The sequence below is a fragment of the Notamacropus eugenii genome, chromosome 1, assembly GCF_028372415.1.
Source record: "Notamacropus eugenii isolate mMacEug1 chromosome 1, mMacEug1.pri_v2, whole genome shotgun sequence".
Lineage (NCBI taxonomy): Eukaryota > Metazoa > Chordata > Mammalia > Diprotodontia > Macropodidae > Notamacropus > Notamacropus eugenii.
Window position 1 is genome coordinate 425,818,462 of NC_092872.1, and position 25,678 is coordinate 425,844,139.

Below are 25,678 nucleotides of genomic sequence, written 5' to 3' on the forward strand. Positions count from 1 at the left end.
CAATATTATATATATTATATTGTAAGTAATTTAGATATAATTTCTCAAAGTTCTAGCAATATATAACATACACATATACACACAAGATACATGCTTGCATAAATATGTATATACATGTATATTATATCTTGTAGTACTTTGGATTTTGAGTTAGCCCAAATTTGTGATCAGTCATTACTCATAAGTAGATCATGACTGTGTGCGTTAGAAGCCACAGAAGACCAGATGGGAAGGTAAGAGATGAGAAATTAAAAAGTTTGAGAATCCAAAGTGAAAAGACATAGAGAAGTCAACAAGAAAAGATACTTGCAACAGTAATGTGATATTCAAATAAAAAGGGATTCTTGCAGGCACTATATTGACTTAGAAAAACACAAATTAATATTTATTGTTGCATTTTTAAAAAATAAACATTTCTCAAATACATTTTAATTCTGGTTTCTGAGAGTTTGACACCTCTGACTTTCGGAATACAGCAGCTAAAAGAAGCTTAGTACAACTTGCAAACAGTCTCAGTGCCTGGTGTGGGGAGCTGGTTGAATGGAAGGTGGATACTGTAGTGGGCAGAAGCTGATGGAAGCAGAGATCTTCTGGGGAGCTGCCTGGGCTAATAGGCAAACTCTGCCTATTAAAACTTTAAAACTCTGCCTTTTCTATCTTGAGAGGAAAGAACTCAGAAGGCAGATCTAGGTGAGGTTACTTTAACTGCTTGCCTGTGAAATAACATATCTTTAGCATTGGCTGTAGCTTTATTAAAAAAACTTAAGACTGCTTCAGTATTTTAGAGTAGCCAAGAAATGGTTTTATCTAGAGGGAGATTAGAATGGCTCATAAAAGTAGAAAGTGGTTTGTAATACAGACAGTCTTCTAAAAGAAACCACTGGCATATGACACTCTACTTTGGAGTCAAAAGTTTCCTTGGACACGTGGGTGTCCTCTCACCAATGAAAATTGTGTATTGGAGGGAGAATATGACCTAGGTTTATGCTTAGATTGGTATATTTTTACTATTCTTTCTTTTGTCTTCTATTAAGTAAATGATATTTTATTACTGGTATATATTTTTGTCTTCTCATTTAGTAAATGTTTCATGTTTAAGAATTAATGGTGCCATTGTAAGCACTTCATGTAAATGGGAAATACCAATAGAGGCTCAGGAGCTACAATGGTGAATAGTAAGAATTTATCCTCTTGCCCAAACCTTTAGGACCATGAAAGACTGAGTTGTAGCTGTGTGTTTACCCCTCCTCAGACACCACCCAAAACAACCAGTGTTGGTGGAAATTTTGAATGAGCAAACTAGCTCTAGCCTAGGAAGAGAGACAGTCTGAAAAATAATTTATGTGTTGTTATTATGACTTTACTCCACTTATATACATACCCAGAGGTAATTCTCTCTCTCTCTCTCTCCAGCTTGGTTGCAGAGTGAAAATGGGGCTGGGCCTAGAGTCAGTCTTTCTGAGTTCAAATTTGACTTTAGACATTTACTATCTTTGTGATCCTTGACAAATCACTTAGCCATGTTTGTCTCCATTTCCTCATTTATAAAATGATGTAATGAAGGAAATGGAAAACCATTCTAATATCTTTGCCAAGAAAACTCTAGTTGGGGTCACAAAGAGTTGGACATGACTAAAAACTGAGCAACAACAACTTTCTTTTTATCTATCCATTCATCTTTGTATGTGTGTGTGTGTGTATTTGTATGCTTATATGTATCAGCACATACATGTATCTGTGTGGGTATGTGTGTTGCACATGAATTTTCACAGAGAATGTACAGATATCCTCTGTGTACTTTATGTGGGAACTCTGGAATTCCTATTTCTTACTATACGTGACTCAAAAGGGGCTTATAATTGGAGTTGTCAGAGAGCCCTAATTGACTGCTCAGTCAAATCAGTTGCTATCTCAGCGACTCACTAAAAGATAAAACAGTCTTTGGGTAAACCTCTCTTGAATGCAGTTCTCCAAGTGGTCAGATGTAATTCTAGTAAGGGATGAGGAAGAAAAAATCTTCCTCTATCCTGATGTCATAGTGATCCTATGCATGTGAATAAATGAATAAAATATTCATTAAGACCTTACAATAAGCAAAGCACTGTGTCAAGTGATGGGGTTACATTTGGAAATGTAAAACAGTAACAGCTCTCAAGAAGCTCCAAATGTATGGAAGAGACAACTCATATGAAAGGTTTCAGCTGCAAGTCAGGTGGAAAGGTCCTGTGGTCCTTGGGGTGCAACAGCAAAGCATACATTAGCGCATTTTCTCTAATATCATTTCCACCGACAAAATGATATCAGTTTGTCATGTTGAACATGGACAGTGCCAAGAGCTCTGGTGGCAAGATCTTTTCTGGGTCTCCAGCAGCTGTGGCAGTAGAGCCTATAGGAGCAGTTGCCAGCCTGCCTCTATTTCCACAAGGGTTATTGTTTTTCGGAAGGATGACTGAGGGCAGTGGATGGGAAGCATTGCTATTCCAAGGTTCTTCAGTCCATGATTCTGGGCTGTTCTCATAAAGCTCTAAGATGAGATGGTGATCAAGGTAGTGGTAATGGTCTGACTCACCTGGCACAGTCTGCCTCCTGTCTCCATCAGGATGTCTTACTGTTTCAGTTAAACTGACATGTCCACTCTATGTGTGGCAGCTGATTGGAAGCTGGCAGGGCTAAAGTTCCTATTATGAATTTAATAGGAGTTGCTTCCCAGGATAATGTCTGTGAGCACTGTGCTGGAAGCAGGAAGAGTGGCTTTTTCCAGGGGGTACCATGACTCCCAGGGGTTCTGTGCCCATCTTCCTATTGGTGATAATTGACAAGCAGTTAATGCTAGTGAAGATGTCTAGTGCTGGGGAAATAAAACAGGTAAGCATGCCAAGAATAACTGGCTACTTTTGACTCTGTTTTATGGTGGTTTTTTCCTTACCTAGTTGACCCTGTGAGTACGGGCAGTGTCTAGGACTGAGATAAAATGTGAAATGGTTAATTAGAAGTTCTTCAAGTTGTTTTATGACCTGAAGAGACTTCACTGCCAGCTGTCCAACAGATTATAACCAGAGTTGTAAGTTAAATGACTGGATCTTGTTTAAATCATTCTGTTAATGTGTGTTATGCTTCTTCTAAGATTAACCTTTCTTTATATAGAGGAATAAAGGACTTGCTCAATATCTGATGTATGTTGTACAAAAGTCTTCGAAACGCAGACATGAACCATAATTCAAACTATAATTAGCATTTCCCCTTGGGATTTTCTAGGATGGCAATGAGTATCCAAGGAGGACACATAATGCTGTTGATCTGGCTTCCCCAGAACTGAACCCAGATAAACATGAATGACTGAGTATGGAGCTATGACTCAGGTTGCCAGTTCCAGGGGCTTTTGCAGAGAAATGTCTCTATTCTAGATGCATTTTCGTTTATAATGGATTTCATTTTAGAGGTAAGACAAAATTTAAGGACTGCTTATATTTGGAATGATAATGAAGGAATGAAAAAAATGTATTAAGGAGTGTACTAGGAGCTAGAAACACAAATACAAGAACATGGAGAGGTTCTGCTCTCACAGAACTGAGATTCTAATGAGGAGGAATACAGCACATTTAAGGAAGCAGTGGTCAGGGAAAGGTGAAGTTGGATGGACACCAGGCACTGTGCTAAGCAATTTACAAATATTATCTTATTTTATCCTCACAGCAATCCTGTGAAGTAGATACTGTTATTATCCCTATCTTACAATTGAGGAAACTGAGGCAAACAGAAATTATGTGACTTGTCCAGGGTCAGATAGTTGGTGTCGGAGGCTAGTTTTGAACACAGGTCTTCCTCAATCAAATCTCATCACTCTATCTCATTCAGTATGTAGGTGTCATGATGGTATTGACATGATTTACTATTCCTAGTTCATGTGCTGGGGTGGTGGGAAGGAGGTGTTAGGATAATGCACAGGAAGATGACTAGGGGAAAGCCTGAAGATGTGGAATGACAAATCAATACAAAACGAACTCTGATTAAATGATTGCTATGTTGAAGGCAATGTATTTGGTGCTGGAGATTGAAAACAAAAAGATAAAAATTTTTGCCCTCAAAGAGATAAACCTTACTTTGGTTATACATAGCAATCCATACAAGACAATTTGAGGAAGAAGAGAACAGTAACAATTGGTGGGGGTGAAGGAAGGCTCTACCTAAAAGGTGAGATCTAAGTTAATATTGAATGAAGATATAATTCCTCTCCCAGAGCCCATTGGTACTGGACTCTCCCCTAATTTGTGAAGATGAAGGCCTTGGCCTATGTGATGTGTGGGGCAGAATCTTCAAAAGACAGAGCACTTTAGCTCTCAGTTGTCCCCTTATCAGACTCTCCAAGCAAGTGTCTTCTGCTTCAAGGGTCAAGTCAGATTCAAGCTTCAAGAGAGAATATGGAAGAGGCCAACCCCACTACAGATTGCTGAAGGAAAAGACTAAAGAAATGAAAAATGTGGGTAGTCTCCATCATGCCCCTATCCCCAGCTGACTACCTCTAGAGACTTCTGAAAGTATCTCTTTGACTGAGAACCAAGACCCTCTCTATTGGTTGAGCTAAGTTACCTTCCTCCCACTGGAAGAACTCTTTCATTCTGTATTGTCTCATATATACTCTCCCATGGGCATCTTCTATCATTTCTGATTTGCAATGATTTGAAAAAAATAGGTTTTTTGCTATGTGTGTTCATTGTGGAACTGATTGTTGTTAAGTCATTTCAGTCATGTCCAAATCTTTGTGACCTCATCTGAGATTTTCTTGGCAAAGATACTGGTGTGGTTTGCCATTTCTTTATGCAGTTCATTTTACAGATGAAGAAACTGAGACAAACAAGGTTAAGTGACTTACCTAGGTTGACTGAGGCTGGATTTGAATGAAGATAAATCTTCCTGACATCAAGCCCATTGCTCAATCCACTGTGCCACCTAGTCACCAGTAATACCAACGTGGAGCTAGTATTACATGGGAGTTAGGTCAAGCCATGGATATAGAGCTTACAATCTTTCTCCTCCACCCCAAAAAGACAAAGCACATTGGAAGAAATCCAATCATAACTCCCACATGAACAATATTTAAGTGAGCTAATAGATACAGGTCTAGCCTGGTCATCCCCTCACTCTAAGAAGAGCAGAATGACCCCTGGCCCCAACCTTCTGCTTCACCTCCAGGCGTGAATGAAAGATTCCTTTGGAGAAGAGGCTAGAGATATCTATTCTGCTTCCCTTCAAGCCACACCATAATCAGTCTATGCTACACAAGGGGTCTCATTAAACATGGAATGCTGACTTGTTTTCCCACACAAGAACTTGTCCATCCTAACAAAAATAAGGATTCTGAGAAGAGGAGGCATGAGAGACAGTCTATAAAAACAACCCCCTATAATTACATATTGACTTACAGATTTCAGGGTACCTCTTCCTATTCTGTCTCCAAGATCACAAAAACTGAGAGAAATGCAGAAATTCCTAATGATTCCCATCGATGAGGAAATTGATACCCAGAGGTTGTGATTTGCCTGAAGTTACACAGATCAAAAGTAATAAAATTAGAATGACAGTAGAAATTTCCTGGCTCCTTGCCCTTCTCTAACGCACTGCACATACTTTACTTTGCCTATGCTTGCATATAGCATACTTTTTCTTACAAAAATGTGGCTATTGAAATGAAATGCAAATAATTAAATAACTAACCTCTAAGGGATGAATAAAATTAAAACTGTATAAGGAAGGTGATATTAAAACAGCAACAACAATAATAGCCAGTATTTATATAGGACCTTGAGGTTTGCAAAGTATTTGTAGATATTAACTCATTTGATGAACACAATAACCTTGGGAGGTAGGTATTATTGCCATCCCCATTTTAGAGATGAGGAAAATGAGGACAGAAGACTTTCTCAGGGTGGCAGAACCAAGAAGAAAATTGCATTTGAACTTGGTTCTTCCAGACTCCAGGTATGATGCTCTCTATCCATCATGCCATCTTGCTGCCTCCATTGAGATCACATGAGCCCTATAATTAATTATAATTATGTCTTGCATAGATATTATTTATATGTGATTAAAGTTAAAGGGAAGCTCAGAGACATCTAGCTTAACTCCCCTTTCTTAAAAATAAGGAAAGTGAGGTTCAGAGAAGAAAGTACTTTTCCAAGTTTGTCCAGCTTGCGAGCAGAAGTAGCACTTGAAGCCAGATTTCCTGAGATCGAGGCCAGCATCTAACACCACACTTTATAAAATGCAATTGAAGGCACATTTCACCTTTTGCCTATATAAGTGAATACTATGCAGCGTTGTCTCTCATCTGCCTCTCCACCTGTATTCTCTTTGGGAGTTGACCTCAGTCCTGTGACTTTATAAAATTAGGGGTGACCACACTCAAGCTGCCTTCTCTCCATTCAGATTCCTGTTTTCCCCTTGAAAGGGAAAGATTCCCTCAAATGAGGAGCTTTCTTTTTGAGTAGTGTTAGTCACCACTGACATCACATCAACTTCCAGATAGGGTTTGTTACATCAAGCATCAAGACTGGACCTGGGATATCATTAGTATATGGAAGTCCCAAGTGAGAAAAAAGTCTTTCTCCCAAAGCAGGTCAGCACCTTCTCTGAGACTGAAGATCTTAGAGAATTGCCTAGAGCATTAAGAGGTTACATGAGTCACACAGACAGGATGTGTGAGAGGCAGGACCTGAATCCAAGTCTTCCTGGCTTTGAGGCCAGTTGTTTGTCCACTATACCTTGATGTTTTTAAGTTAGTCATTTAATAACTTATTATTTCTGAAAGAGTTATCTTGTTATCACAGTCAAGAATTTTATCCACCAAGGAAGCTAGATAGCCCCTCGGTTGCTTGGTAGATAAGTCCTGAGGTATTTGCAGAAGCCCAGAAAAGTTAAAAGACTTGCCCAGGGTCACACACAGAATAAGTGTCAAATGAAGGATCTGAAAACTGATCTTTCTTAATCCCAACCTAGCAATCTATTTAATATACCACACTGCCTTTTTATAAAGTGAGGCATGTACTTATTCATTCAATAAACATTTATTAAGGACCTGCTATGTGTACTTGTACTATGTGTATATATGTTTGCATGCATGTACATACACATATGCATAGACTCATGTGCACATATAATATATGTGTGCATGTGTTCATTATTATCATTATTATCATCAATCAGTCCTAGATCTGATAACAGGTCCTGTAATTTTGAACAACACCATGAAAGTCACTATATTCTTCCATTAAGAGGGGTTATTGTTTCCCTCCCCTCCACCCTGGCCTTTTTTGCCAGAACCTTTATTTTCCTCTATTCTTCTTAATGTATAGTGGTTTTAAAATAGTTTCCCACCCGCCCTCTGACCAGCTGTGTGAACACATTGACAAACATCTGGATGCTGGGAAACATCTGGATGACTGGATGAATTTCTCAGTTTTCATCAGACATCACAGTGGGCATAGTCGAATTTTCCATTACCAGGTTTCCTGACTTGCTTTAATTAGTCAGATTTTTTTTTAACATGCTCGTCTTCAGTGCGCTAGGTGACTTCAATAAAGTATTATTTATGAAGCACCTATTAAAAATGCTATGGGAAAATAATTCCTGGAAAAACCTCATCATGTGTCTGTAAGTGATGAAGCCTTGCCTGTTGATTTAGTGGACAAGGACTTAAGAGAGATGTGCCCTGTTTTATCAATTCTAAACCTTCTGCCCTCCTAAGAAGTTATGAAGATTTTATTTGCATAAGGATTTCCTTGGACTGAGGCTGTGAAAATCTTCTACAGAGTATTTAGACCTCTTGTAAAGAAGTTCAAATTGGAGAAAGCTGAGATAGAGGCTGTAATATCCTTGCTATGGTTTGAACTAATTCTGATGTAGAAATCTGAAGCTAGCCATGGCCCTCTTCTGGTCATGGAGGCAGGAAGCAAAAGGGACTGATTTTCTCAATCTGTGGGACAAAGGAAAAAGGAAATTAATGGATTCATTGAGCAAATGTTTACTAATACCCTACATGTGAAATTCTTGGTACTAGGTTCTAGAGAAATTTACTCCAATATTCTAATGAATTTGTGATATCATTGATCTACAACAGTACAGATTGCCACCATCCATATATTTCTACACATCTCATGCCACTATTCTATATAGCCTTCTCAAAATCTTTCCTATAAGGGCTGTAAAAAGTCTACCCAGTGTGCTAGGGTGGCCTTCCTTGTATTTTCTTGTCACTCAATTGATAACAATTGAGGTGGTAAACATTGCATTGGTTATTCTTTGTTCTTACTATGAAAAAGTCCATTTTAAAGAAGTATCAGACATCTTTCTGAGGACATCATTCACACCACTTCTATATAATTCCTTATTTATAATCTTTTATAGCCTATCCACATTCACCATACACCTCTCTATTGCTATCTGAGGCCATTCCTCTACTGTAACATGTTGGAGATTGTTTCATTCAATGAGGCAACAGTAGAAGAATGCTGAGGTTAAAAAAAATAAAATGGGACTTTGTTTCAGGAAAAAGTATTGGGTGATTAAAAGATATTACATTTCACAAAATCTTTCAATCAATAAACATTTATTAAGTACCTTTTATTTACCAGGCACTGTGCTAATCACCAGGGATAACCAGAAATACAGAAAGTGAAAAATAGTATGCTTTGATTTGAATTCAGACTTCATCAGTTCTTTCTCTGAATGTAGATAGCATTTTTTATCATGAGTGCTTCAGAGTTATTGAATCCAATTGATCAAGGAATTTCTGAGAATAGCTAAGTCATTCATAGTTGATTATCACACAACATTGCTGTTACTGTGTACAGTATTATTCTGGTTCAACTCCTTTCACTCACCATCAGTTCATATAAGTCCTTCTAGGTTTTTGTGACAGCATCCTGCTCATCGTTTCTTATAGTACAATAGTCTTCCATTACATTCGTATACTAAAACTTGTTCAGCCATTCCACAATGATGGGGATTTCTTTAATTTCCAATTCTTTACCACTACAAAAAAGATCTGCTATAAGTATTTTGGTACATGTAGGCCCTCTCCACCTTTTTGATGCCTTTGGGACATGGACCAAATAGTGGCATTGCTAGAACAGAGTATGCACAGTTCTATAGCTCTTTGGGCATATTTCGACATTGCTCTCCAGAATGCTTGGATCAGTTCACAACTTCACTAACAGTACATTAATGTCTCAATTTTCCCATACACTCTCCAACATTTGTCATTTTTTTCTTTTTATGTCACATTAGCCAATACGATAGGTGTGTGAGGTGGTATCTCAGAGTTGTTAAAATTTGCATTTCTCTGTTCAATAGTGATTTAGGATGTTTTTCTCCCCCTATAACTATAGATATCTTTGATTTCCTTGTTTGAAAACTCTCTGTTCATATCCTTTGACCATTTATCAATTAGGGAATAACTTGTGCACTGATGAATTTAACTTGTTTCTCTATATAGTTGAGAAATGAGACCTTTATCAGAGACACTTGGCACAAAAATTGTTTCCCGGGTTTCTGTTTTCCTTCTAACCTTCATTGTATTAGTTTTATTGAAGCAAAATACTTTTTGATTAGATATAATCAGAATTCCCATTTTACATCTTGTAATGTTCTCTATTCCTTCTTTGGTCATAAATTCTTCTCTTCTCCATAGATCTGACAAGTAAACTATTCCTTACTTTCCTAATTTGCTTACGTTATCACCCTTTACATCTAAATCCTGCACCCATTTAGACCTTAAAGTTTAAATGGGTACAGGTGTATATGGTACATGTATATGGTGTAAAATGTTGATCTATACCTTGTTTCTATCATACTACTTTCTATTTTCCAACAGTTTTTAACCCCTTCAGATAGCGAATATCTATCCTAGGAACTTGAGTCTTTGGGTTTTTAAAACACTAGAATATTGTGATCATTTATTATTGTGTCTTGTGTACCTAAAATATTGCACTGATCTACCACTCTATTTCTAAGCCAGTACCAGATTATTTCTGATGATTATCACTTCATAACAATATTTTGAGATCTGATGCAGGTAGCACACCTTGCTTTGAATTTTTTTCTTTTTCCTTTTTTTTTTTTTTTTTTTTTGGAGGGGGAAAGGCAAGGCAATTGGGATTAAGTGACTTGCCCAAGGTCACACCGCTAAGGTCAGATTTGAACTTGGGTCTTCCTGACTCCAAGACCAGTGCTCCACTCACTGTGCCACCTAGCTGCCCCCTTTACTTTACATTTTTTAGAGGGCACTAGAATTAAGAGGGATTGGGAATGACTTTTTATAGAAGATATACTTTTAGGTGGAATTTAAAGGAAACTAGGGAAGCCAGAAGGCAGAGGTGAGGAGGAAGAGCAGTCCATGAGCAGTCAGTAGAAATAATCCAGAATGGGAAAATAGAGTGTCCTATAAGGTGGGTGGGGGCAGATTATGAAGGTCTTTGAATGACAAATAGAGGTTTTTATATTAATGGTAACCATCACTAGCATTAGGGATGGGGAGGGAAGAAGAAAAAGAAATTTACATGATAACTTTATTATATATTTAAAAGGAATAGTAAGTTGTACATAAATTATCATACATAATAGATCATCTTTTTAATTATACTATGTTATGGAAATGTTTGTTTTATTCCAAAAATTAAAAATAAAATAAATTATAAAAAATGATAGAGAGGCACTAGAGTTATTGAATGAGGGTGGGTTATATGATCAGATCTTCACTTTACAAAAATCATTTTCACACCTAAGTGAAGGATGAACTAAAGCGGGGAGAGACTTGTGACATGGAGACCAATCAGCAGGCTATTGCGACAGTCTGGGCTAGAAGTGAAGAACACCTGCACCTGGGTGGTGGCAATATCAGAGAAGAAAAGGGGGATGTATACAAGAGATACTGTAATCTTAAAATCAGCAGGTCTTGGCACAAGATTGGCTATGGAGAGAGTGGGAAATTAAAAATGACACTTTGGTTGCCAGTGTGACTGACTGGAAAGATGGTGATGCCTTTGATGGTAATATGGAAGCTTTGAAGAAGGAAGAGTTTGGACAGAAAGACAACAAATAAAGTTTTGGGCATGTCAAGTTTATAACATCTATATAGAATGTCCAGTTTGAAATGTTCAATTAGAGGTCCAAAAACAATCCAGATCACTTTCTTCATGTCCAGTTTGATGCCTGGTTAACTGCCCATTTTCAATAGCTTTCCAAATATAGGTACCAATGCATCACCTCTATAGGTTTTCCATCAAGCTTCTTCTCATAATCTATACAAAAGACATTTTTCTTTCATGTTTTTTCCTGTGTAGATAGCTAGGCAAATTTCTTTTGAAATCATTCTGGATCTTATTTTAGAGGTTTTGTAATAATTCTGGGTGGCATGCAGCAACACAATTTCATCTCCAAGTAGAGAAGGACTTTATCATGTATAAGAAATAATTTTTCCATTTGTATGCAATACTGGACACCATACACTGACAACAGCAATCACTTTTTGTTATCATTAACCTTCTTGCTTTGTGTCTTATTTGATATTAATATGATATGATTAATATGATCTTAATAATTACATGATATATTAACAATTATTTCTGCTGCTTCATCTTTCAAGGAATCTTGTTTTATATCGCTAAATGCAGAGAACAATGATGATAGAAAAGAATACTTTGTTCAGTTATTTTTCAGTCACATCCACCTCTTTGTGACCTCATTTAGGGTTTTCTTGGCAAAAACGGGCAGTTAAGTGATGCAGCAGATAGAGTTTCAGGCCTGGAGTCAGGAATCCTTGTCTTCATAAGTTTAAATATGGCATCAGACACTAGTTATATGACCCTAGGGGTCATATGTACGTAAGTCATTTAACCTTATTTGCCTCAGTTTCCTCATCCATAAGATGAACTAGAAAAGGGAATGGACAGACACTCCAGTCTCTCTATGAAGAAAACCTCAAATGAGGTCATAAGGAATCAGATGCATTTAAAAAGTGACCAAATAAGCAATAGCAAAGATACTGGAGAAGTCTGTCATTTCCTCCTCCAGCAAGAGAACCTGTAAGGCTATGTATTTTTCTCTATTAAATCAAATATTTGCATTTTTTAAAATTCATATAGTCAAACAATAAAGATTGAGATATTGCACCCTCTGTATTTTTATGAAATCGCACAACTATAACATTTATGCAAGAGTATCATTTCAGAAAGTCTGACAATACTTCATAACTTCATCAAAAGCATCATCTAGATGAATGGGGGCAGAGCCAAGATGGCAGAGTAGAAGCAGGAACCTGCCTGAGCTCTCCCCCAAAACTCCTCAAAATACCTGTAAAAGATGACTCTAAACAAATTCTAGAGTAGCAGAGGCTACAAAATGATGTCGAGTAGATTTCCAGTCCAAGACAATCTGGAAGGATGACAGAAAAGGTCTATTCCACCGAGCTTGGAGTCGAACGCAGTCCAGGGTAAGACACACCAGTGCTGACAAGACTAGGGTAGGCCTCCAGGAACTAGGTTGCTGGCATCTGTGGTGGTTTCAAGATATCTCAAACCACATACACCAAAGAGAGTCTCAAAGGCCAGTGGGAAAGCTCTCTTACCTTACGGAGAGAGAAACATGGTTTGGCCTCAATTCCAGTGTGGCAGCAGCCACTGCCACAGCAGCTGGCTGTTTCTGGAGCTCTCAGCCTACAGATGGTGGGGGAATCAAGCTAATCTGGGTTTTGGTCCTGGGTTGCAGTCCTGGGACATGGAAGAGTGTTGATGTCACAGAGCTGATGGTGGCTGTGGAAAGGGAGTCCTACTCACAGTTCCAGGGCAGAATACAGTGCTTGTGGTTGCTCACATACCAGCACAAAGGTTGGGAGAGCAGTAAGCATCTCTCCTTTGATTATACCACTTTGGAGAAACAGAATTTACAGGTCCCTAGAGATATCTCTGAAAACAGTTGCACAAAACCTCTGAAACTTGAAACAGTACACATCCAATCAACAAAGACCTCAAAAGTCAAGTAACTGACTATGGAAATGACCAAAAAGGGGGAAAAATAAGACTATAGAAAGCTACTTTCCTGGTGAAAATGTATTTTCTTATGTTGAGAAAGATCAAAGTATACAACCAGAGGGAGACAGCAAGGTCAAGGCTCCTACACCCAAAGTCTCCAAGAAAAATATGAAATGGTCTCAGGTAATGGAAGAGCTCAAAAAGGATTTTGAAAATCAGAAGGCAAATTAGGAAGAGAAAAGAGAGCAATGCAAGAAAATCATGAAAAAAATGAGTCAACAGCTTGATAAAGGAGACTCCAAAAGATGATAAAGAAAATAATACCTTTAAAAATAGACTAACCCAAATGGGTTAGTAAAAAGTCATTCCAAAAAGCGAATGAGGAGAAGAATGCCTTAAAAAGCAGAATTGGCCAAATGGAAAAGAAGGTCCAAAAGCTCACTGAAGAAAACAATTCCTTAAAAATTAGAATGGAACAAGTGGAAGCTAATATTTCAGGAAATTATAAAACAAAACCAAAAGAATAAATAAATAAAAGGCAATGTTAAATATTTCATTGGAAAAACAATTAACCAAGAAAATAGATCCAAGAGAGAGAATTTAAAAATTATTGTTCTACCTAAAAACCATGCTCAAAAAAAAGAGCCTAGACATCATCTTTCAAAATATCATCAAAGAAAGGTGCCCTGGAGGAAATAGATGTGGAAAGAATCCACCAATCACCTACTGAAAGAGATCCCAAAATGAACACTTCTAGGAATATTGTAGCCAAATTCGAGAGTTCCCAGGTAAAGGAGAAAATATTACAAGCAGTCAGGAAGAAACAATTCAGTATTGTGGAAACACAATCAGGGTAACACAGGATCTAGCAGCTTCTACACTAAGGGGTCAGTGGGCTTGGAATATGATATTCCAGAAATCAAAGGAGTTAGGATTAAAGCCAAGAACTACCTGCCCAGCAAAACTGAATATAATACTTCAGGAGAAAAAATGGAATTTAAGTGAAATAGAGGATTCCAAGCATTCTTATAATTGAAAAGATCAGAGCTCAATAGAAAATTTGATTTTCAAAGACAAGAATCAAAAGAAGCATGAAAAGGTAAACAGGAGAGAGAAACCATAAGGAGCTCATTAAAGGTGAGTTGTTTATATTTCTACACAGAAAAATGACATTTGTAACTCATGAGACCTTTCTCAGTATCAGGATAGTTAGAGGGAATATATATATATATATATATATATATATATATATATATATATATATATATATACACATACATGCTTACATAAATATGTATGCATGTATATACACACATACATATATGCACATATACACATACACATACATATGTGTATGTATATATGTATATGTGTGCATATGTATGTGTATATTTATATGTGTGTGTATACACACATAAAGAAGTAAGCTGAATATGAAAGGAAGATACCTAAAAAAATTAAGTGTTGAGAGGAATGTACTGGGAGAAAGAAAAAGGAAGAGGTAGAATGTAATAAAACATCTCACATACAAGAAGCAAGAAAGGGCTTTTACAATGGAGGGGAAGAGGGGAGAAGAGAGAGAGGGAATAAGTGAGTCTTACTTTCATTCAATTTGCCTTAAGGAGAGAATAACACACTCAATTGGGTATGGAAATCTATCTTACCTTGCAGGAAGGCAGGGGGCAAGAAGATAGGAAAGGGAGGATAATAGAAGGGACAGCAGATTGGGGGAAGGGGTCATGAGAAGCTAACACTATTGTGGGGAGACAGGTTAAGGGATAGAATGGAATAAATGGAGGGCAGGATAGGACAGAGGAAAATGTGGTTAGTATTTCACAACATGACTCTTATGAAAGTGTTTTGCATGGCTACACATGTATGACCTATATCATATTGCTTGCCTTCTCAATGAGGGTGGGTGGGGAGGGAGGAAGGGATCAAATATGGAACTCAAAACTTTGAACATGAATGTTAAAAATTGTTTTTTGCATGCAACTGGGAAATAAGTTGTACGGGCAATGGGGTATAGAAATCTCTCTTGCCCTACAGGAAATAAAGTGGAGGGGGATGGGAGAATGGGGGAATGATAAAAGGAAAGACAAATTCAGGGAAGGTGTTAGGTTGCATGGTGTCCTGGGGTGGGGAGAGGGGAGACATGGGGAGGAAATTTGGAATACAAAATCTTGTGGAAGTGAACGCTGAAAACTGAAAATAATGTTAAAAAAGCATCATCTATTCATGTCCAGATTATTTTCATAAAGGTTTTGTAGAACCTTGCACCATGTACCACAATAAATGCAAAACAGATGTTCAATCTGAACGTAAAAAAAATCACAGTATTAAAAATTTAGAGAGAACAATATCAGGTGCCTTTTAGCGATATAACTAGTGAAAAATTCCAAGCCCCGAAATGACATAAATGAAATTCTAAAAGATTAAATGGATTTTTGATTACAGTATTTTAAGGTTGTGCTTAAAATCAATGAAAATAGAATTTGAAGAGATATGGTAGAGTAGGAAAATATTTGCATCAAATATCACTGGTAAAGTCTGACACACATATATAAATATATATACGTATGTATGTACATAAATATATATATATCGACAATACACAAGGAATTGAAAGAAATATAAAAAGAGCCATTTCCCAACAGATAAGTGGTTTATATACACATTCATGTGAATATATGTGTATATATATGTACATACATATATGTTACATATTTATGTATGTATACTTATATATATGTATATATAACTGTGATATACATACGTATATCACAGTTTTCAAAAGAAGAGTAGGTTAATTATCAGATCTGATCAATATTTTAGAAAGATAATTTTGACAGCTGTGTAGAAGGAATTTTCATAGCAAAGAGTCTAGAATAAGAGAGGAAAAGGGAAACAAATTTGCAAAGCTATCATAGTAGTCCAGGGAAGAGGTAATGAGGACCTCAACTAAGGTGTTGGCTGAAAGAAGAGGAGAGGAGAAAGAAAAGGAGAGAAGCATATAAATTTGAGAATTTTTTTTTATTTTGCTCCAAATCTGTGATAATAATGAAGAAGGGAACTCCCAATATGGAAACTCTCTACCAGCTATAGATCAACAACATCACTATAATTTTGTTTGTTTGGTTTTTTTTTTTGCAAATTGCTTGTAGGCACTGAGAAAGTAAGTGACTCAGTGATGACTACACATTATGCATTAGAAATAAGACTAGAACCCAGGATTTTTTGAGTCTTTGCTGATGTTTAGATTTGAGGAAATATAATTTCATCTGAACAGATAGGGAAATCTGGGAGGTGTTTTTGAAGGAGATAACATTTGAATTAATCCTTGAATTAAAGAGGAACTTCCAGAAGCAGAGGTGTGATGGAAAGAAAAGTCTATTCCAGGAATGGATGGTAACATAAACAAAAGCAGGGAGGTATGACAGAACAAAATAAAAAGAGACAGAAAGAAATTCCACTTGATTGGATGACAAAGTACTTGAAGAGAAGGATTACAAGATACATCTAGACAGGTAGGTTGGAGCAAGACTATGGGACATTTTAAATGCCAGGTGTAGGAGTTTACCCCTAACTCAGCAAGCAATGAGAGCAAGGAAGGCTTTGTAGTAGAGAAGGTATGTGGTTAGAATGGTGCATTATGAAGATTACTTAGGTAGTGTCTGGGAAAAGTATTAGGAATTAGAGAGGAAATAGACTGAAGGAAGGGAGACTTCCAAATAATGTTAACAAGCAGCTAATGGTGTTTATTGTTGAAGTAAAGTAACTGAAATTTTAGGACTAACCTATCTATGATTAGAAATTACACATTTCTTTTTTTCAAATTGGGACCTACAGTACCTTCTCCAATGAAGAATTTGATCTCTACTTCCCTCCTCCTTTCCATCTTTCAGATTCCTTTTTCCATTTTTCTCTCCTCTCCCCTTATCCTCTTCAGTTTCCTTCCTTCTCTCTTTTTTTCTTCACTCCTCTCCTCTCCCCTTCCATCCCCTCCTAATTCCTTCTCTATTTTTCCCTCTTTTCTCACCTCTTCCTCTACTCCTCTTTCTTCTCTTTCCTTTCCCCTCTTTTCCTTCCTCTGCCTTCCTTCCCCTTCTACTCTTTCAACTTCCATCCTCTCTTTCCATCTCTTTTTTACTTTTCTTTTTTACTTCTTCCTCTCTAATCAGGCCCATTCAGCAGGATGCAGAGCATTATCTTAGCTGCCTCAATGATGATCTTATTCATTATCAGATAGGCTATTACAGGGAATGTCTCAAGTTACTCATCAGTCCTTCATGACTCCATTTTCAGAAGGCAAGAGCTGGTATCTGTTGTCTATCATAAAGCAAATAGGAAAGATTACACCAAATCTGCCTGCCCTAGTAATGATTTATAAATTCCTTTCAGGGACATTAAGGCAAGGGATTGAGCTGTAAATAATCTGACTTCACTTACTGTTACAGAAATTGAGGTAGTATGGTGTAGTGGGAAGAGAACTGAACTTGCACTCTAACCATCTCAATTTAAGTCTTAGCTCTAGCATTTTCTCAATTCCTTTCTTGGAGGAAGAAAGAGAAAGAAGAAGGAAGTAGGTATTTACATAATGCCCACTACATGCCAGGCTCTGTGCTAAAAGTTTTACAAATATCATGTCATTTGATCCTCCCAACAACCCTGCCAAGTAGGTGCTGTTATTATCCTCACTTTACAATTAAGGAAACTGAAGCAAAGTGACTTGCCCAAGGATACACAGCTACTTAGAGTCTAAGGCCAGATTTGACCTCACAGCTTACTGATTCCAGACCCAGAGCTCCATACCATCTAGAACCACAGTTTGTTCCCTGTAAAATGAGTGATGGGACTCTGCATCCTCTAAAGTCAGCTCTAGAATGGTATTGTAGCATTCTACTACTTTTTTAACTCTCATTTGCATTGCAGATCTAGGTCCCAGAGTCTCTAGTTCTCCACTCATATACTAGGAGTGACCCACAAAGTCTGAGGATTCTAGAATTGTTGTTCAGAAGTCCGGTATGGATGTACTTTCCATTACTTATCAGAGAGGCAATTAATTTTTAGAAAGTTTCATTACTAAGCAGGCAAAATAAAGATAGTTCTTTCAGAAACAATACACCTACCCCCACCCCCAAGTCAGGCTCATGCTCTCTTCTTCCAAATACCATGATTCTAGGGGAAAATGAAGCTTACAGCAGAAAAGTAGTGAGATACACATGTAGAGAACACATATGGAAAAGGGGGTAATTCACAGCTCCTGGTTATTTGGAGTCCTTTTATATCTTATATGTATTTATAGTTATACATATTTATAGTTTTATATCTTTTATATAGTTTTCCCAGGATGTTGCTCTATGCTGGTTTCTGAGAGTTAGTATCTTTACAGAGTTCTTAGTCGGTACTTCTATGTGACAAACGGGGTTGTGATCCCTGAAGCTGCCACTGTTCTTAGGTGACTGGTGCCACCTTGTTGAAAGTGAAAGGATGGATGTAGAGAAACTGTCTGTACTACCTCTTCCCTTCCTCCCATTGTGGTCCACTCTCAGGAGGTGAGTGAGCAGATCATTCCAGTCCTGATTATCAGGCATATAAAAGGAATGGAAATGAGAGATGGAGTGTCATTTTTAAGGAACTATAAGTAGTCTAGTTTAGCTAGAGGTCATGGTTCCTGAAAGAGAATAAACTATAAGAAGCCTGAAAAAGTCAAAAGAGCCCTGATTATGAAGAACATTAAATGCCAAAGATTTCATATTTGATCATGGAAGTAACAGGGGTCCACCGGAGGTCATTGAACAGGGAGGGTGACATGGTCAGTCCTAAATATTAGAAAAAAGAATTATCTTGCCAGCTTCACGGATGATGAGTTGTAGTAGGAAGAGTCATAAGACAAGGAACCTAGTTAGAAGGCTATCAAAAAAATTCAGGAAAGAGGTGATAAGGAATGAACAGCCTAAGTGGAGAGAAAAAAACACATGTGAAAGTTATCATGAAGATAAATGTGATGAAATTTGGCAATGGAATATATCTGTGAAATGAGTGAGAATGAAGCGTTGAGGTTTGGTCCTTGGTTTTTAAGTCTACTGACAAGTATTGTATTTATTTTATAAGAAACAAACCATAAAAATGCATTTTATTGTTCTTTTGTTTTACATTGCTGCAGAGGCATACGTTGGGTTTTTTTCTGGTTTTGCTGGCTATACTCTACATCTGTTCATGATCTTCCTACATTTATCTGAATTCTTCATGTTCCTGAAAAATTATTACAGTGTAATAATTTGTTACTACATTCATGCTCTGTGATTCGTTTACTCATTCTCCAATTAATAATTTGCAGGCCTATTTCCTTTTTTAAAAGTGGAATGCTATTGCTATATTTTGTTTTTATATCACATAGATTTTCCCCTTTATCCTTCCCCTCAACCTTTTTAGAAATCCGTTGCTTATAATGAAGTACTAAAATAAAACAGAAAAAAAGATAGAAAAAAGGAAGAAAAAAAATCACTAAACTCAGTCACCATATGCCAAAAAGCAAATGTTATAGGCAATGTGTCAGATCTATGGATTCATTTTTTGGGGGGGATTGCTTTTCTTTTTATTGAAATTGCTGTGGTAATTTGTTTTTTTTCATTTTTGTTTTTGTTTTGTTTTCTTGGCTCTACTCTCTTTATATTGCATGAATTCATACACCTTTCTATGCTTCTCTTGCATACATGATGCATGTTATTTCTTTGTAGTCCTATGATATTCTATTGCATTTATCAATATCTACTTTGTTTCTAGTTCTTTACTATAGTAGCACAAAAAAGTGCTACTATAAATATTTTGGTGTAAGGAGAATTCTTATTATTAATAGCTTCTTTGGGGTATATTTTTCAAAGCCATTCTTTTTTTAAAAAAATAATTCATTATTTATGTTTAACATTCATTTTTTAAGAAAAATTCTTAGTTCTGAATTCTTTCACCTCCTCTAGCCTACGCACTACTCATTGAGGAGACAAGAAATGTGTTATCAATTATACAGATGAAATCATACAAAACATATTTCTATATTAGCCATGTTGTTAAAAAAAAGTAAAATAAAGAAAGTGAAAAAAATTATGCTTCAATCTGTACTCAGATTCCATCAGTTTCTTCCCACCCCCAGAAAGATAAAGCATTTTTCTTCATAAGTCCTTAGAAATTGTCTTAGATCACTGCATTGATCAGAATAGCCAAGTCACTCAGAACTGATCATCATAAAATATTGCTATTATTGTGTACAATGTTTTTCTCATTCTGCTCACCCTGCTCTGCATCATATCTGATGTCTTCTCAGTTTTTTTCTGAAACCATCCTGTCCATTATTTTTTATAATACAATCATAACCCATCACAAACATACCACAGCTTTTTCAGCCATTACCCAATTGATGGGTATTGCCTGTATTTCCAATTCTTTGCAACCACAAAAATAACTTCTATTCTATAAATTCAAAAACATTTTGTACAAAATGATCCTTTTTCCTTTTCTTTGATCATTTGGGAGTACAGATCCAGTACTGGTATTGCTGGATCAAAGGCTATGCACAATTCCATAGCCCTTTGGGCATAGTTCCAAATTGTTCTCTAGAATGGTTGGACCAGTTCATAAATCTTCTGACAATGCATTACCATCCCAATTTTTTCACATTCTTTCCAACATTTATCATTTTCCCATTCCATCATGATAGGTATGAATAATACCTCAAAGTTATTTTGCTTTGCATTTCTCTGAGTTCAAATCTGGTCTCCGACACTTTCTAGCTCTGTGACCCTGGACAAGTCACATAAACTTGTTTCCCTCAGTTCCTCATCTGTAAAATGAACTAGACAAGGAAATGACAAACCACTCTAATATCTTTGCTAAGGAAATTCCAAATGCGTTTATGAAGAGTCAGACACAACTGAGCAATAACAAAAATCAATAGTGATTTAGAGCATTTTTTCATATGATGATAGATATCTTTGATTTCTTCTGAAAACTTCTTGTACATATCCTTTGATCACTTATCAATTAGGGAATGATTCAGTTTTTTTTTTTTTATAAATCTAAGCAGAGAAACACATTTGACAAATATCCCTAATGAACATTGAAGCAAATCTTAAAAATTAAATATTAGCAAATAAACATCAATATACACAAACATTATATAATATGATCAAGTTGGATTTATATCAGGAATTCAGAAATGGTTCAGGATTAGAAAAACTAAGTATGTTTATATCTGAGAACAATAAAAATCACATTATATATCAGATGTGCCAAAAAACTTTTGAGAAGATGTGACATTCATTTATGTTCAATACAACAGAAAGTATAAGATAAATTAACCTTCTTTTATATGATAAGTAGTGTCTATCTAAAAACAAGAGCTCAAATTATATGTAATGGAGATAAATTAGATCACCATTATTATTTAATATAGTTCTAGAAATACTAACTTAAATAATAAGGCAAGGAAAAAACTGAGGGAACAATCATCGGTAAAGAGGATACAAAATCATCACTTTTGAAGGTGATGTGATGGACTTAGAGGACCCTAGAAATTCAACAAAAATAGTTGAAATGACAAGTTCAACAAAATTTCAAGATATAAAATAAATCCACATAAATAATAGAATTTCTGTATATTACCATCTAAATTCAGCAAAAAGAGGTGGAAAAATTCTATTTAAAATAATAACTACATTCTGTCTAAAATACTTAGCAGTTTACTTATCAAGAAACACAAAAGGAATGAATACAACTAAAAATGGAAATAAAGACAGCCCTTAATAATTATAGAAATATTAATTGCTTAAGGGTAGGTGAAATTAATATAGCAATGACAACAATACCTAAATTAATTTATTTATTCAATGTCATACCAATCAAATTGTCAAAATATTGCCTTATAGATCTGGACAAATAATAATAATAATTCATCAAGGGGGGAAAGGTTCAAGAATCTCAAAGAAAATGAAGAAAAATGAAGGAAAGGGAGCTAGCAGTATCAGATTTCAAGCCATATTACAAAATTATAATCATCAAAACTAATTTCATACTAGGTAAGAAATAGGGAGGTTAATCAAGGAAAGATCAGCATGCAATATGATGAAGCAAAACAAGCATGAGAGCTTAGTGTCTGATAATCTCAAAGACCATACCTACAGGAGTGACAGCACACTATTCTGTAAGAATTGCTAGGAGAACTGGAAAGCAGTCAGATAAAAATTAAGTCTAGGTCAATATCACACACAATATAGCATGATAAGTTCCAGATAATGTCTGATTTATACATAACAAGTTGTATCATAAACAATTTGGAGGAGTAAGGAAGAAATCACCTTTCAGATATACAGAGAGGGAACAGTTCTTGACCAAATAAGTGATATAAAAGATCAAAGACAAAATAAACAAATTATTTTGCAAAAAGAAAACTAATACAGCTAAAAGTAGAAAGGAACATGATCTTTGAAAGTGATTTGCCTTTTCCTATTCTGTTATTATTAGATAAATTGTTCTCCTGGCTTTACTCTCTTCACTTTGCCTCAGTTCATAAAATCTCAGAAGCCTACAACTCTTCCAAGGTTTCTCTGAAACTTTTTGTCATCTCTTACACTATAATAAAATCCCATTATCTTTCTGTGCTTTCATTTGCTCAGTCAAATGACAAGCACCCCCTTGATTTCCAGTTCTTTCTTAATACAAAAATAGTTGATATATATATTGTAAAAGTATGGATCCTTTGTCTCTGATCAAGAAAAGGACCAACTATGATTTTTTTTCCTTTTGTCCACTTAATAGTGTTTTATGTTTTTCCGATTACGTGAAAAGTAGTTTTCAGCATTCACTTCCATAGGATTTTGAGTTCCAACTTTTTCTCCCTCTCTCCCTTACCCCCTACACAAGATGACATGCAATCTGATATAGGCTGTACATATATAATCATATTAAACATATTTCCATGTTAGTCATCTTGTGAAAGAAAAAATCAGAACAAAAGGAAAAAAACAAGAGAAAAAGAAAGAGAGAAAATACTATACTTTGATCTGTATTCAGACTCCATAGTTCTTTCTCTGAATGTGGATAACTTTTACATCATGAATCTTTTAAAATTGTCTTAGATCATTGTATTGTTGAGAAGAACTATGTCTATCAAAGTTGGTTATTGCACAATGTTGCTGTTACTATGTACAATGTTCTCCTGGTTCTGTTCATTTCACTTAGCATCAGTTCATGTAAATCTTTCCAGGTTCTTCTGAAATCACCTGCTCATCATTTCTTATAGAATAATAGTATTCCATTACATTCATATACCACCATTTATTCAGCCATTCCCCAATTGATGGGCATCCCCTTAATTTCCAGTTCTTGACCACAACAAAAAAGAGCTTCTACAAAAAATTTTGTATATATAGGTCATTTCCCCCTTTTTATGATTTCTTTGGGATACAAATGTAGGAGTAGTATTGCTGGTTGGAAGGACATAATTCCAAATTGCTCTCCAGAATGGTTGGATCAGTTCATAACTCCACCAACAATGCATTAGTGTCTCAATTTTCCCACATCTCCTCCAACATTTATCATTTTCATTTTATGGTCATAGCAGCCAATCCAATAGTTTAGAGGTGGTACCTCAAAGTTGTTTCACTTTGCATTTCTCCAGTCAATAGTGATTTAGAGCATTTTCTCATATGACTATGATAGCTTTATTTCTTCATCTGAAAATTACCTGTTCATATTCTTTGACCATTTATCAACTGGGGAATGACTTGCATTCTTAGAAATTTGACTCAGTTCTCCGTATATTTCAGAAATGAAGCCTTTATCAGAGACACTGACTGTAAAAATCATTTCCCAACTGTCTGCTTCTCTTCTAATCTTGGTTGTGTTGGCTTTGTTTGTTGAATATCTTTTTAATTTAATGAAATCAAAATTATCTACCTTGCATGTCATAATCCAACCATGATTTAATAAGACTCATGATAAGACATGTTCCTTGCCTCCTAAAATAGATGTAATGGTCTCAGGATGCAGATTGAAACATGTCCTTTTTGTTGTTGCCAATATAGGAATCTTCTTGTTTGGCTATACTTATTTGTTGCAAAGGTTTGGTTTTCCGTTCCTTCTCGTCCCCCAACCACCATGCCTACCCCATGGTGATGATGGAATGGAGGAAAAAAAATACATTCTTTTTCATTAAAAGTAAAATAATTTAAAGTAAAGACAAATTCAAAGTTACCTGAGGGAGTATCAGAATAAGCAATGAACAAATTTAAGTAAGGGCTCTGTTATATGTGTTGACTTTGTGTCTCCAGGATCTAACATATTGTACACACTTAATACAGTTTTATGAGTGACTTTGAAATTCTAGCAAATGTATACAAACATGGGATATTAAGGTAATTCTCTTGATTTATTTTTACACATATTGTGTGCAAACTCTCCTTGAGGGCATTGCAAAGGAGACTTAGAGGGTGAGGAATGATGATGCACAGGTGTTACCCTAAATTCTCAAAATTTTAAGGGCTTCATTTTACTAAGAAGTCTTGCTTGAGTCTGAGATAGAAAAGGAAGACAGTGAGCTTTGCTATTCCTCCTCAATCCTGAAGAGTGAGAAGAAAAGGGTGGCTGTGTACTACTTCTGAGAAAGCAGAAAAGCAAATGGAATTCAGACTTCTGAGCCACATAGAAGATGCCTGAAGAGGCCAGAGACAAAACTGGATAGCAGTGAGTCAGAGACAAGATTGGTCCAAACCAACAGATCATGGTAGCAGAGTCTGCTGACGGTGATCTCACTACTTGTCTTCCTTCTGACTCCCTGGTAATCTAGCCACACTAGGGAAGTTCCCTTTCCCTGTTAATCACTTTATTACCTGTTCCCTGTCTCCTTGAAACTATTCAATGCCATCCCCATCCAATGCAATTCATATAGCACACTCTTGTGGTTTATTTCAATGATTGTTTCTGTTTCTGTGCTGTTCTAAATCACTATTAAAGTTTATGGCCATTTACAATGATTTTAGCCAAAGTCAACAAATGTAGATTAATTTTGAGAAAGGTGAAGCTAACCCGAAAAGGAGAGGAAGGGGCAGGAAATGGGAAGGTAAAGTTTCTTCCCTTCCTTCCCTCCTTCCTTCCTTCCCTCCTTCCTTCCTTCCTTCTTTTTTTCCTTCCATCTGTCTCTGTGTCTATTCTGTATCTCTTTTTTTTCCTTCCTCTCTCCCTCCCTCCCCTCTCCCTTTCCTTCCCCTTCTTCTTTCTCTCTCTCTCTCTTCCTCCTCTCCCTTCCTCTCTCCCCCTCTGTCTTCTCTCTTTCTGTCTCTCTCTGTCTCTGGCTTTGTCTGTGATATGTGCACCCATGTGCACATGAACTCGCATGCACACACACTCACTTCTCTTCAAGTACAAGTCAGTTGCTAAAAACTATGGTTTCATTGTTTCTGTTCCATACATCATTCCCAACTAAAAAGCCTCTGGAATCAGAAGCAGTCTTGGCAGTTGTGTTGATCCATGAGGCAGAACAGAAGGCAGCTCCATCTTCCCCAGCTACAGTACATTGGTCCTGCAGTGCTGACAGGAGGAAAAACGTGTTTTTCTCAGTCAACAAAGCAGTTGTGACTCAAACATGGACACCCAGGGTGCCCTGG

General features: G+C 36.4%; 1 pseudogene; it reads left to right on the top strand.

Moving 5' to 3' along the window:
- Window positions 1–2,769: 2,769 nt before the first annotated feature.
- LOC140518086 (small ribosomal subunit protein eS17-like) overlaps window positions 2,770–25,678 on the top strand; it is a 117,202-nt pseudogene continuing 94,293 nt past the window's right edge.